We start from the raw sequence: 12,861 nt of genomic DNA, 5'->3' as shown, positions 1-12,861 counted from the left end.
TAATTTTTCTCTTCGCTAATGTCCTGCCTTGGACCTAGACCATGATCTCCTGGGGCACGTTAAGGTGGTAGCTGGCTGCTCCTCACGCCCCTGTTTCCATCACCCAAACACTTTCTCTCTCAGGGCTCTGTTCTTCTCTCTCTTTCAGCAGAAGGTCTAGAATGGTCCCCAGCTCTCCTGGAAGCAGCAGGATCCCGGCTCCTCCGGGCTTTCCCAACCCGTCCCCCCAACACACACCCCTCGCCTCTAGCTCCCCAGCCTTCTGTCACCCCGCACCGCCCACAACCACGCCCTCCCCGTGGGCGAGATCACCTGTCCCTCCTCTGCCGCCGCCTCCTTGGGTACCCTTTCGCCCCCCTCCTGTTCCCCTTCCTCCGCCACCTCCCCCAAGCCCTCCCCTTCCCCGCCTCCTCCCACCCCTTGGTGTATATAGTAAAGGCCAAGCGCTGCACGCAGACACACACTCGCTGGGACACAGGCACACACGCACACGCACAACCGGCAGCGGCAGCGGCAGCGGCGGCAGCGACAGCGGCTTGGTGACAGTGGCAGCGGAGGCTCCCACCGCTGTGCACCCCCTCCAGGCGGCCGGCGGCGAGGCGGCCAAGAGAGTTCCCACACCGACGACCACCCCGTGGCTTCCTGGAGGCGGCGGCCCCGATCGCGAGGTAGCGGCCGCGGCGTCCTGGTGCGGGCTGGGGTCACCCCCGGCCTCCCCAGGCAGACCTGCCACCGGGACGCAGGGGGCAAGCTGGGCTGGGTGCGCCTGGCGGAGCCCGGCGCCCGGGGAGGGGCCTGCCTGCTCCCGGGGGGGCAGGACAGCGCCCGGAGGCCGGGGCCAGCGGGGAGGGCCGGGCGGGGGCGGGGACGCGGGCCGAGGCCACCACTTGTGCGGCGCGCCGAGGCCCGGCTCCCGCTAGCCGGCGCCACGCACTGGCCGGCCCGGCCGGGGACAGTCGAGAAGGCAGCGCGGGTGGTGGGGCGGGGGGCCTCCCGAAGTGGGTTTCAGGCCGCCACCCGCTCTGGCACTGGGCACAGAGGGCGGCGCGCGACGCACTCCGTGCCGGGGCACCGCACCGGGCTTGTCTCGGTATCTGCCATTCTGCCCCAGCCAGGAAAACCCGGCGCCTTCCAGGCCCTTCGAAAGATGGATTCTGTTGACGTATCTGGCGGCCCTGGCGAGCCGGGTGGAAAGTTGGGTTTTGCCAGATCGTGCTGGGATCCTCTTTGTGCCGCTCAGCTAGTCCCGCATCCCGGTGGAGCAGGGTGAGTGCGCGTCGACGACCCGGGAGCCCCGGTGCCCCCCAATGCCCAGACCCAGGGTGGCCGCACCAGCTCCGGCTTTCTGCCATGTTAGGCACCAAGCAGCGTTGTCGCTGCCTTTTTTTTTTTTTTTTTTTTTTTCAACGCGTGCATTTCAGTGGCTCCTTTTGCTGCAGAGGGAGTTATTGCCTCTCTGCGTGTTAGCTCTCTCTCTCTCTCTTTTTTCCGGGGCTCGGGTTGTGCTCTGTGTGTTTGCTTGTTTGCCATTTAAAGCCCTACTATTGTTCAGGATAAGCTCCGCCTGGGTGGGGAAACGGCATCCCATCACAGTTGTTGGCGAGGGGTCGAAATGTTGCCAAACAGCTGCTGCTTTGTGTTTCCCTATCCGAAGTCAGTGGAGTAGGCTTGGGGCACGACGGATGGGTGGAGAGACAGATAGGGCATGAAGGAAGACGGTGGCTTTGGGAAGAGCGAATTGTCACCCGCCCCATGGCACTCAGTCAGCTTCCCCTCTGACTGCCAAACTTTTATGAATATTCCTCTTGTGGAGGAGAGAAGCCTGACGAATTTAGCCCATTTTTTAAAGGAGGCAACCCAGCTTTAACAATGGTTTGGGAACTTAATCAATGAGAAAGGGAGGGGAGGAGGAGAAGGCGCTGACACCATATCATATCGGGGATGTGGCTGCTTCTTGCAGAGTCAGGTAGAGGAGAAGTGGGCAGGCTGGGCAGGGCTCAGCGTTTGGGGGCCGCGTTCCTACAACTATTGGTAGCTCTGTATCCGCCAGTACCACCCACCCCTATGTCCTCAACCTTCTGGGCTGCCCCGGACCTGGCAATGGGCTTGAGAGGCGGCTTGCGGCAGCGAGAGGGCCAGCCTCCCTCATCTGGCGTTTTTAAGGATATGTAAATATTTTGCTGAGGATAAGTGACATCAACAGAATGATATTCCGCAGAGCCCGGGTGTGCAGCGATGATAAATAGATACAGCCAAACAAAGTTTTGATAACCGCGTATTCTCCTGGCTCACTCTGTTTCGTTTGGTCTTTGTTTTTGTTGGTTTAGCATTATCTCGTATCCTCTGGTGTGATCCCTTTATTTAGCCAATTTTGGGAGGTTCTCTTTAGAACACAGAGAAAAGCAGCCAGCAGGGAGAAAACAGTTCGTAGCCTTTTCTGCATCAGGCAAGATTTTCGGTGCTTTCCCAGGGTCTCTTTCCCACCGTTTTCTAGCTCTCTTTCCTTGTCTCCTTTTTAATCCTCGCAATTGTGTGCTGGTAGACCAAGGGACTTCAGCTAACTTTGAAAACGTGTTGTGGTAGAGCCTTTGTTACAGTAGTGTACCAGGGGGACAGCAGAGAGGCTAGTGGGCAGGGAGCCCCTCCCCAGGGTGGCACTATGCACCGGCTCCCTGCTTTTCGTTCGTATTTTCTTGCAGAAGCAAGGATGGGCCCAAAGGCACAGATTCACAAGCCATAAGCCTGATAGCATCACAGTTCCTCTAGCCCTTAGGAGCTCAGGGAAGTTACTCCCCAGTTACAGCTTCACCACCTCCCCACAGATACACTGTATTCTGCCAATGGCTATCCATCTCCTTCTCAGCCTGACAGATGCCCACTGCATGCATACTCAAGGTGGCCCAGGCACTTTGAGCCATCAGTTTGAAACCGTGGGGCAGGGAGGCACTGGTTGTTTTGGCACCAACTCAGGAGATCATTCAGGCCTACCTAAGGGGGCTCCTTTATTATTCAAAGAATGTAGGACCACCTGCAGAGAGATTTGGTCTAGGAAAACCTGCTCATCCCTAGAACAAATGAGAAAGCTGTTTCCCAGGTGGTGCCAGTTGCTTGCTTGAGAGCAGGTTGATGGGCACTTAGGCAAGAAGTATAAAACCAACTACAAAATCTTTTATACAGAAAACAGAGCAGAAATAACAAGACAAGACAAAACAAAGCAAAACAAAAAGCAACCAGCCAACCAAACAACAAAAAGCTGGTAGGTTTGGAAATGTGTGAGCTGGTGTGGCCTGGAGAGCTTCAATGCCAGAAGCCAGAGGATTCTAGCTCCAGTGACCCCGGGACTGGGGAGAGTACTGGTCTCCCAAATCCTTTGAGCCGGAATGGAGCTGTTCTGTATGTGCAGACAGCCACACACATGGCGTGCTCTGAAGCTACAGGAAGAAAATAGCAAGTGTCTGTTCTCTGGCTCCTCCCCAATCCTTAGATTAGTGGGGAGGAGGAAAGTGGAGGGAAATAAATTGGAAAGGAAGCTAACATTTATTCTTGCCCTATCTGCCAGGCACAAAATATGTGGTAAACCTTCTCAGTGACTCTGTGACCCCAGTGAAGCATTATTTAACAGATAATTCTCAGAGAAATTGTCGGTCCTGATCTGATTCCAGACTTTGGTAGTTATGATTTAAAACACAATATTTCTCTCTGCTCCTGATCAAAGCCCCTTATTTATCTCTCCCAAAGGCCAGAGTCCTCAACCCATACCTCCTTTATAAAATATGGCACCTAATTAGTGTGTGTGGGGGGGGCAGGGGAGAACCTACCAGTGGACCTGTGCTGTGCACATATGTGCCAAGTAGATCCAAACCAGTTCCTGACTACTTCACATGGTGCCCTTTCATTTAAGAACCCCAAGACCTATTGTTATTAGATAAATGAAAGTTGAGTGACCAAATGATGGAGTCAATGGAGTGAACAGTGGCGGAGAGGGAGCCATCAATCATTGTCAGTGGAGATGGAGATGGAGCAGAAGAAATCCAGAGGTCTGTATATTTGATGTGGACTCATAGCTTTTAGTGTCATGCCCCAGTTTGAACCCCATTGTCACAAGCCCAGGTTTAATCCCTACAACACCTATGTGAGACTGTGAAGCCAGAACAATTTAATTGCATTATGAAGATAAGAGAACTGTGATGACCAAGGTCCATGGTGGGACCAAATGGTAGGTGAGGGAGTTTTGATTCTTTCCTACCTCTCAAACACTAAATAAATATGAGGAGGAGATTTGCATAGCAAATCTGTAAACCCCCTTCCAATCATATGATAGCCTTTAGACCCTAGCGATTCCAGAGCCACCAAAGAGCCAATATTTGAATTCGTAAACGAGGGGCTTCTGACTGCCACCCCTCTGATTGGAATATGAGGAGGACCTCAGAGAATGAGGCTTTCTATGAGGGTAAAGATGGCTAATTGCCCTTTCCCCCTGCACAAAAGCTTGTGTGGGCTTCTGAATTCAGCTTGATTTGGGGATCTGGGTGACATCCTTGCTGTAGAGTTGGAAGCTCTTTGTCTTTGGAGAATGCCTCTGATTGCCACTTCTCCCTCCCACCTGATCATCTGCCTGGGTGCCATCGTCTCATTCTTTCTGCACTCATGGCCTCTCCTTTGTGACTCTCAGTTTTTGATGAGCCTCTTGAGTCTACCGCTCCTCTGTCCTCTTATGGCAGCTGGCAAGAAGGGCATTTTGGCAGGCACATTAGTACTTTTGGATTTCACACATGACCCCTCTTCTCTATCTTGCCAAGAACACACAACACACACACACACACACACACACACACACACACACACACACAAATGCACAGGCACAGACACAGGCACATGTAATTTGATCATGTTTCTGTATCTGATTCACCAAATTAGATTGCTAGCCGGCGATTGCTATTGGAAGATGTACTTGGTTTGGGGGATTTTCTTTCAAAGCCTCTGCCTTGAACAAACCAGAGTAGGTAAGATGGAGGTAGTTCAACAAGCAGCTGCCTAGAGTACCACGGTGGTGGTACTTACTGGTTTCCTCACAGCTATGGAGCAGCCTCTGCAATGTGGGCATGATCCGTTTTAGCCAGTTTGGGCTACAAGCATTTTAGTAATGAAAATTTATCAGTTCCAGAGACTGAGAAATCCAGAATCAATTTGCTATCAAACTCACTGTCTGGTGAGGGCCTTTTAAAATTCATAGAAGTGACTTCTCATTGTGCTCTCCCATGACAGAAGGCAAAAGTGAATTCTCTAGATGTTTCTCTCTGTCTCTGTCTGTCTTCCTCTCTCCTCTCTGGTGCTAGGGACTGAATTAGGGTCTTGTGCATGTTAGGAAAGTGCTCTCCCACTGATTCCCTTGCCTGCCCTCTGGGGTCTCTTTTTATAAAGGCCATAGTCCCTTTGATGAGGGTTCTGCTCTCATGATCTAATCATTTTTGGAGGCCCCCACCCCTTAATCCAATCACTTTGGGGATTAAGATTTTGACATAGGAGTTTCTGGTGAGGGGAAACATACAAACCTTCAGATCATGCATCTTTTCTGTGCATTTCTTAAATGCCCATTTTAATCTCCCCTAGGCTTCAAGAACACCCCAATCTTCATAGTTTCCATTTCTATTGTTATCATCAGCTTTAACAATTCCATACTTATGAGAATTTTGGAGCACACCCTTTTTACGCCTGTCACTCCGCTTCCCATGGCCTTTTAGCCTTTCAGCTCAGCACTAATAGGAATTCTTAATGGTCATGGAAACCTTCTATATGAGTACTGTACAATACAAAAGCCATTGATTGGTGCATATAGCTATGTAGTGCTTGAAAGGCAGCTTGTCCCAAACAAGGTATGCTATAAGTATAATATATGTACTGGGTTTCTAAGACTACAAAAAAGAATATAAAATAGCTCATAAATCATTTGAAATTATATTGTGATGTCATGGTGAAATGATATTTTGGATATATTGGTTAAATGATATAAAATTAATATTGCTTGTTTATTTTATTTTTTTAAGGTGATTACTAGTACAATGTACATTGCTTATCTATTTTGATCAGACACCAGTGCTCTGGAGCACACTACCCACCAATTTTGTCATGTCATAGCACCCCCAAATGTGCTGGGGAGCGGGGAGCTAAATACCTCTGTCTCCACGGCAGACGGGAGGGAGGCCTTGTGCTGACATTAGACGATTGTGATTTTCAGTAACCAAGGTTCCATTTAGAGAGTTCTCCAGCAGGCATGCCCGTGAGCCTGCTCTGAGAAGTGTGGGCTGCAAACACCTAATGCAGAAATCAAGGCGAGGGGGGGGGTTGGGGTGGGGGGAGGTGGGGGCCGAAAGGCTAGGCTAGCTTGAACAAAATGGCCTCTTCTCTTTCTTTTGGTCTCACTTCTCCAGAACACCCAGCCTGTGCTCTCAATTGAAAGAGTTATCTCCTGCCCACACCGCTGATTTTTTTTCCCCACCTGCCCTAGTAACAGCTGAAAGGACTATCTTTCTCAGGGATTTGTGCTTGGAGAATAATGTGCCAAGTGGATATCCTCATGCTGAAAATGGGTTATTTGGGAGCTGGGGCCATCCTTAAAGAAGAAAAGAAGACCCACACTCAGTCATCTTTTGACAGCTTCATACAAGCAATAACAAAGACATCCAGTTTCTATAAGGAACACAGAATTATTTGAAAGAAACGCAATATTGAATACCCCAATAGTCCCACAGATAAAGCTACCTGAGGAAAGAAACCCCCAGGAGTGGGAGAAGGATTTCAGCTGGCACTGTGGGGTCATCTCAGCCACACATTCCTGGGCCCTTCCCTGGGTGCTAGGCAAGGCATGAATAGATGGGAGAGGGATGGAATAATGAACTTGGGACTGTGGTGATTTATAGGTCAGGCGCCTGTGGCTCTGGCTCCTGAGGGCGCTGCCCCCACAGGGAACCCTTGGCTGACCTCCTCAAGCTCCTCGGAAGGAGCTGGTTTTGTTTCCCATGGCAGAAGCAGACTGTTTACTGGAGCACAGGAAGAATCCGACATTCTGGCGAAAAATAATTCATTAACAGCCAGGGTATTACCAGTTCCCTGGAAAAGCTCCTCCAGCTGCACTAGAGCAACTGTTCTTTTTCAGCAACAGAGCAAGCCTTGCTGGCAGCCAAGACTGGGTGTGTTGAGGCTTTTTTTTTTTTTTTTTTTTTTTTTTTTTTTTTTTTTTTTTTTTTTTTTTCGAACGGTTTCTTGTGTAGCTTTGCCTTTCTGAGCTCACTTGTAGCCAGGCTGCTCGAACTCACAGAGATCGCCTGCTCTGCCTCCGATGCTGGATTAAAGCGTGCCCACCACGCCGCGAGCTTTTTTTGTTGTTGATATTATTTTTGTCTTTGTACGTATGGCCACTTTTGCCTTCTAATTCAAAGAAAGAAGCAGAGGCCTGGAAGAGCCCAACCGATGTATCTGTCAGCCCACCTGTCTTTCACAATTCAACCCTGCAAATCTAAGCTGACTTGAAGAGCATGGTCTATTCTCCCTAGTCATCCCCCATCCCCCAAGCTGGGGGCACTGCAGATCCACATAGAATGTTCGAGAACTAAAGGAATCCCAGCACCTGCTTTTACAATCCTTTGAAAGAAAATTGGCTGAAATGTCCTCCTCCAAACTTTCCACCACCACACACACCAGACAGAACTTCCTATCTTGGTTCTGTGGAATTCTTTGGCTACTATATATTGGTACAGTGGGATAAAAGCATGTTATTCATCATCCCAATTGTGAGGGCATTTGGACAGCCAAACAAGCATAACCGAGAGAATGAGCTGCATGCTTTGGTCACTAAAGAATGATTGAATCTATAGGAATCAAATGAAATGATTCCAGAAGCTTATAATGAACTAGAAAAATTGGTTTTTTAAAAAGGGTTTTGTCTATTTTTTTTTTTTTTTGATGCCTCATGCTCAGAAGGGTGTTCCCAGTTAGAAAAAAAAAAAAAAAAAAAAAAAAAAAAAAAAAAAAAAAGAAAAGAAAAAGAAAAGGAAAAGGATGTCATTTCCTTGTTTTAGTTCTTATAAAAGAAAGAGCCCTAATTGCAGTTTAAGTGAGACACAATATATTGATTTTGGTTTTGTATGGAACATAACTAGACAATCATTTTATTTTATGAGATATTAATTTCCATCCATTTAGACTGGTGAAATACGCATTTTAAATGCCCATCGTGGTGGTATTTCTTTACTGTTTGAATATACTGGCTGAGAATCTTTTTCATGTATGTGGAAAAACAGCACATATGTCCTGAGTCAACACATATATAAACTAACCTTAGATTTTTGAAGAAAGTAAATTTTTCCCCTTTTGTTGACTGCCATGATTATATGTGTTAAAAGCTAAGTATCTTTAGCTTTATGGGGAGTAGTTTCTCCTTCTTGGCCCTATTGACATTTGGGGGCAAGCTGATCTTTGTTGTGGGAGACTGTTCTGTGTACTGTAGGATATTCAGAAATCTTCCTGACATCTATTCACCAGAGACCAGTAGCATCACCCCTTCCTCTATCCTGAACCTTGCCAAATGGCCCATTTGTGACAAAATCACCACAGTTGAGAACCACTGGTCTAGAGCAAAATTTAATAAGTAATTTGTGGTTTTCAGAAAATTCAATTTGAAATAATCAAAGACACAATGTCCCTCCTCTGAATCTTATATGCAGTTCAATGGGGGGGAGGGTGATTAATTAGCAGTTGGAAGTGGGTCATGTGCTTCATTTAATTGTGCAAGTATTTATACGATTTCTAAGTACTAGGGTGGGTTAAAAAAATAGAACTTTTAAAGGCAGGCAATTGAATAACTCGTAGGTAATTGGAGGGCATGTTGTGGGAACTTGTAGCTTTTCTGCCTAAGAGAACAGGCTTATTCTCCCTAATTATTTTTCATACACACCTGATTCCAGGTATGACATCAAAGCCACTAGACATTTTCTTCAACTGCCACTCCTTCCACTGTCCTTTTTTCCTGTAGCAGCTTAAGTCAGAGCCAATGGATTTAGCCCTGTAGTGGACTTAGGAGCACTCCGCTTCACCACATTTCAGACTGCGACATCTCTTCTGGCCACCACTACATTCTGTGTTTTCTAGTACTCTTGAGAACAGGAACCAGTGGTGCAAAGGTGGTGCAGTTGCCACAATTGCTGGATCTTCGGACTGAGGTGCCCCCTTGACCCTCCCATGGTTGTTTCTGTGCGGGAACGCCTCTGTGTGAGAGACTCCTCCAGGAAAAAGATGCCAGCAGAGGTCCTTTGGGTAGCAGGAAGACATGACAAATTATCACCAAGACAAACCCTGAGCCACAACTTTTTTTTTGATAGTCCCTTGAAAGCCTAGAAAATAGGAAATGTGCATGTTCCATAAAGGTATTTATTGTGGGGGTAAATCCATGTCTGGTCCTTATGTAGAAAGCAAAAGACAGAGGGGTGGCTCCTTCTGTATACAAGGAAAACGTTCCCAGCTCACCCTGGCCATACCAGTCTCTGAGAGTGGAAAGATTGTACAGGTATACTAGCAGAGGGGCAGGTGTTCAGAAAGGAAATCAGTGGAAGATGGTGTATTTTGTAGCCACTCCAATCAGGCTGATCTTTTCCACAGAGTATCTGTGGTATTCATAATGTCACATAGAGAAGGACTCCCTGGCAGGCTTAGCCAGTGTGGGAGGATGGAAAGGTGAGCATTTACTGACTTGCCAAGGTAGCAGGCCACCTTCCTTGGTGAGTTCCAGCCTCTATTAAAGAGTGTCTTGAGTCCTCCCTATTGTTGGAAAGGGAAAAGCAATAAGCTGGCAGTGATCCGCAATGTGCTCGACCCAGGCAGATAAATAATTGATTTGCAGCAGGAGACACTTGGTCATACTGAGCTGCCAGCACTTGCAGATCAGGATTTGGGTGATGGTTGCAACACTGGGAGAGGAAGCAGGATCATAAATCTGGGCTTTGGAGGCTGGTGGCATGGTGCAGAGGCCACTGGGGCCACTGGTGTGTGCTCCAGAAGCAAACAGACAGGTCTGAGTGGTATGTTGTTCCTCAAAATAATGGCAATGGAAATGGCTGTGAAAAACATTTAGACCCTTGTCATAAAAATGCAAACAGTCTTCCTGCTATAGGAAAAGGCTAAATAAACTCTATTGCAGCTGTATTAAGTAGAAACAGATTTGAAAATAGCGGGTTTTTTTTTTTTTCTTTTTCTGAGACACTTATTTATAGCAGGATGGGCAAAGGCTGCCACTATCTTTTGTGACTCTGGAAGAGTGTTTTCCAGATGGTCCTTGATGTTTTTCTCTTTATTAAGCTTAGCTGAACATGCCTCACTTGGGAAGGGTCATAGAAACCTGTGTTATTATTATTTTTTTTTCATATCACAGAAGCCATTGATTGGCTAACAAATCAATGGATGGGAATGGGCTGAACCTGCACTGATGTATTTCCTTTTGCATTTTATAAATGAGACAAATGTCAAGGAAAGCTCAAAGTGTGGGTATTCTTTTAACTATAGCAGGGCTTTGAAGACCATACAGGGCTATATTTCCTATTAATTTGCATTTATTTTTTCTAATACAATGCTCTCCTCTGCTAAAACTCAGCAACATCACTGTTTCCTCTTCAACAGCTCATCACAGAAATGCATGGCTACATTTCAGATTGAGCAATTAGCTCTGGCTGCAATTTCTCTTCATGAAAAAACAAACCTCACTAACCCTTCACACTGAATATGAAATTACTGAATGTGAAAATAACAGTGTGAGATCATTTGTCTTAAGATCTTTTGTGGCTCATAACTTGATTTTTTTTTTAATTTGAAGAAGAGAAAGAGGATTCTTTTCTGACCTTCCAGATAGGATACACCCAGTCCAGGACTTCCAGCTTGGTGTACACTCTTAGTAGCTAAGTAGATGGACCTGAGGTCAGCAGAGCTGTCCATTTTTCTTAGTGTTAAAAATCTCTTTACAATGGATCAAGATAGCCAATGGCATTTCGTGTTTAACATCTTTATTTAACAAAACCAAAAGTTGTTTAATTCTTCTGTCACCTATTTTTGTGTGTATGTGTACTTGTGTGTACCAGTGTGAGGTGTGCTCCCATGTGTGCGTCTCTGCGTGCGTGCGTGCATGCGTGTGTGTGTGTGTGTGTGTGTGTGTGTGTGTTATTATTGTCTTATTGTCCTTGTGTGTGTATGTGGAGGCCAGAAGACAACCTAGGCTGTTATTCCTTAGGTCCCATCCACCTTGCCTTTTGAGACATACTCTCTCATTGACTTGAGCTAACCAAGCAAGCAGGCTAGCTGGACAGTGAGCCTTCGGAGTCCCCCAGTCTTTGCCTCTCCAGCACTGGGATTCCACATGCACACCACCATGCTCTGCTTTTTTAGTCTGTGACTTCTGGGGATCCCACTGAAGTCCTTGTGTACAGGCACTTTACTGACTGAGCTATCTCTTCAGCCTGTACACTGCATTTTAAAATCGATGTGTCTTATGTTTAGTTTTTATGTATGTGGATGTATATGTAAGTGAATGTGCCCCTGGAAGCCAGAGGCATCAGCTGCCCCTGGATCTGGTGTTACAGGCCGTGTGAGCTGCCCACTGTAGGGACTAGCAACCAAGTTCTGGTCCTCTGCAAGAGCAGTACACTCTCTTAACTCCTGAGCCATCTCTTCAGCCCCCATCCTCCTTAGGAAAACATGCTGTTCATCTACAATATTAAGAAGTCTGGGATTCTCCCCAGGAGACAGTGTATCAGTAAGGGTAGCCTTTGTTAAACTTCCTGAATTGTGAAGGACAAAACAAAACAGAATAAAACATGAGCAAGGGGCCTGGGGCTGCTACTGCAAGTCCATTACTCAACTCTCCTGATCTCTGACCCATAGAGAGCTGGTTCTTCCTATAACCTATATGAAAGATGGACTTACTTCTTCAGAGGGCACCACACACTGACATCTGCGCATGCAGCGTTCACCCTTATCTTTGGTTTCTAAATGCCAGCATTGCCGCCTGTTCCCATTGACTTAAATGTTCTTCACCTTCTCTTCAGCTCTGCCCACCACCGCTATGAATACAAACTTCAAAAGTATGCCCCCCTGGCCTGGCCTGGCCTCTGCCCTGCTCTGACTGATTTGTGCTTAACTGCTATTCCATGGGCCTGTGCCAGCTTCCTTTTGCTAAAGGGCTTCTCAGGTAGCGTCTTCCCAGCTGAAGAATATGTTCCTGGTGAGTTAAAATAAAACCTCACACTTGAAGCTCTCTCTTCATTTTCCTAATCCCTTCTCATAGATCTCCTGACTGGTCTGCAATGAAGAGTCCTGATAGGTTGTCTCCAGGTTTGGACAACTGTTCTGGCATGGGTTATATTTAGCATATATGCAAGTCAGGGTGGTAAGAACTAACCAGAAGGCCTCAACATTTCTTGAGCATATTTCTAGGTAGGAAAAATCCCTGAAGTCTGGTGTCATTATGTTAGCTGTGGGGTTTAGTGACAAAGAAAGACAGAAAAGTTGACAGACATAGAGAGAGGTGGGGAGAGGGAGAGAGGAAGAAAGAGGGAGAGGAGGAAGAAGAGGAGGAAACAAGTGAGGGAAGGAAAAAGAGAAGGCCCTCACCCCTCACCAAATGAGGTTTTCTGCCTTCAAGAATGACTAACTCCAAATCTCTCATTCCTCTGGGTCAGGATGCCACCTCTTGGGCCTGCTAGCAAGAAGTAGACTCTGCTTCCGTGTGGCACCCTTGCTTTGTCCTGTCAATGGCAGCTGCTTACATAAGCTCTGAAATTTGTGATAGAAGCACTGAATCTACCCGTCGTAGTGTAGATGATC

At 47.1% G+C, this 12,861-nt stretch overlaps 1 protein-coding gene across 2 annotated transcripts in view; it reads left to right on the top strand.

Annotated features, from left to right (window-relative positions):
• Positions 1-434: 434 nt before the first annotated feature.
• Positions 435-12,861, top strand: part of Rai2 (retinoic acid induced 2) — a 63,747-nt gene continuing 51,320 nt past the window's right edge. Inside the window, exon 1 of one of the 2 annotated variants that reach the window (XM_028873269.2) lies at positions 435-668. The gene's annotated coding sequence lies outside the window, so the exon portion shown is untranslated. Of the gene's footprint in view, positions 669-866; positions 1,267-12,861 lie in introns of those variants that run through there. The other variant, XM_028873268.2, reaches the window with a different exon arrangement.

The sequence above is a fragment of the Peromyscus leucopus genome, chromosome X (assembly GCF_004664715.2).
Source record: "Peromyscus leucopus breed LL Stock chromosome X, UCI_PerLeu_2.1, whole genome shotgun sequence".
Classification (NCBI taxonomy): domain Eukaryota; kingdom Metazoa; phylum Chordata; class Mammalia; order Rodentia; family Cricetidae; genus Peromyscus; species Peromyscus leucopus.
The sequence above is the reverse complement of the archived record's forward strand: the minus strand, read 5'-3'. Positions and strand labels throughout refer to the sequence as shown.